The following is a 2,073-nucleotide window of genomic DNA, read 5'->3' as shown; positions in this document are numbered from 1 at the left end:
ATACATATATAATATATATATATTTACATATATAATATTATATATATATATATATATAAACTTAAAAACCGTCTCTGCAAATCGTTGTGCACCATAAGCAGTGCTATGACGCACAAATGAAATGCAAAAGTGTATCGCTTCTTTGGAAGTGATCAACAATATAGTGCAACTTTTGTTATTTCTCACTACGATAACATCAGTTGCCTGTTATATAGTGCTCATGACACCCTCACTCCCACTCCTTACATTTGTTGCTGTTTCTGGAATGGCGTGTTCTATATTGAGTCAGGAGTACGCCAGAATGCAAGGTCTTTAAAAAAGTTTTAGTAATGTAAGGTTTTACGGCACTTGCAACTGCATAAGGCAATATAAGCACCAAGGGGTGGATGTCAACAGAAAAGTCCAAAACGGGGAATCAGACTTTGTCTCCTCACCTCTCTTTCCTCAACAGCACAAAGTCTGCTTCCCCGGAAATAGCAATTCACATGAGAGTAACAAACACACAAAAGAAGTAGAGGAAAATGACGGTAGTATGGATGAGGATAGAAAAAGCAGCAGTTCCCCCAATGTTGTTCTGGCACAGTAGGAGCATGAGAACCCCCAAAAGCCGTATTTTTTCCCATATCAGGCATTTTTATCACCGCCGTTTCCTCATAAAGTCAATATTTTATTTTTCTTTATCGGCTGTTTTCTCAAAACGTGACTTTTCTCTATACTTTTTTGAATAACTCCACCATTTTTCATCCAATCTTCATGAAATTTTCACAGAATGAAGAGAAGATGTAATACTAAAGATTTGTCTGTTGAAGTTTTGATATATGAAATAGATCTTTTTTGTGGTGTCTGGCTGGAGTGTGAATTTGCACGGATTTTTTGCAAACTCAAGTGCTACCTCAGGAAAAAAAATTCTAAAGCGTTTAGGAAATAAACAACAGACAAATTTTTAGATCTAATGTTTGTTAATACACATGCAAAAAAAACAAAAAAACCCAACCACTTTCCATGAGCGAAAAGTGCGGTATTCATTACGTAAGACATGTCAACAAAATCCAATATGGCCGCCGTATCCATGGAAACGAACTTTTTTCTCAAATTTGATTGCGGATTTTAAGACTCCTTACAATGCTTGTTATATGCATGAAATGTGGTAAAATTCGATCGAGATAGCCTTCAGGTGTCCCCCCCCCCCCCCACCTTAACTTTTTTGACACTCTTAGGAAATTTGTTTCACCATGGTGTACAAACAGTTGAAATACACACAGCATGCATTTATTAATAAATACATTCGAAAATAAATAAATGATACAAAATATCACAAACGCAGGCAATCTACGCACCGTTTGTGTCACCACTGTGCAGCACTTTGTTTTTCTTTTTTCTTTTTTTTTGTTTGTTGACTTTTGATTTCTCTTCCGTTTTTGTTTTAGCTTTTGGTTATTGTGTCTTGCTCAAGGGCACATCCCACAGCCAACCCTAACTGCTGTGAAAAAAAGGTGAAATGGCATAGGTTTAGCGCCCCTATCAACACTTTTCGGTTATGAAAGAGGTGGGACCTCCGAGTTTAATATCCATCTCCCGAAAGGACCGACCCAAATGAGGAATTCGTATAAAGGGCTTTTCCAAGGAAACACCGTCGGACCGAGCCGAGGCTCGAGCCTCGAACCTACAATTTCACGATTACGAGCCCGGTCGCCTAACCACTCGGCGAGCGACGCCACCTAAATGCTGTGTCACTGTCAATTGCTTGACATTGCTGCGAACCTAAGCTCACTAACAACTGAGCAACTGGAGCCCCTGCAAACCAACTTTTCTGTAAATGTAGTAATGTAAAAAAAAAGTAAGTTTTAATCATAGTGGCACGTGCCAAAATGCTTCACCCCCACCCTCCTCGTAAATGTGCTGAAACGAAAGGAACCCCCCCCCCCCGCCCACACACACACACCTGAACAGGTCAGTTGGTGTTTAAAAAAACCAAACCTAAATGGGCAAATTGGGGTAAGATAAATTAAAAGCTTAATCGGCCAGTTAGTGTTCTGAAGAAAAACCTAAATAGACCACTTGGAGTAAACCCGC

This window comes from Aplysia californica, unplaced genomic scaffold (assembly GCF_000002075.1).
Source record: "Aplysia californica isolate F4 #8 unplaced genomic scaffold, AplCal3.0 scaffold00232, whole genome shotgun sequence".
NCBI classification, from domain to species: Eukaryota; Metazoa; Mollusca; class Gastropoda; order Aplysiida; family Aplysiidae; genus Aplysia; species Aplysia californica.
The sequence above is the reverse complement of the archived record's forward strand: the minus strand, read 5'-3'. Positions refer to the sequence as shown.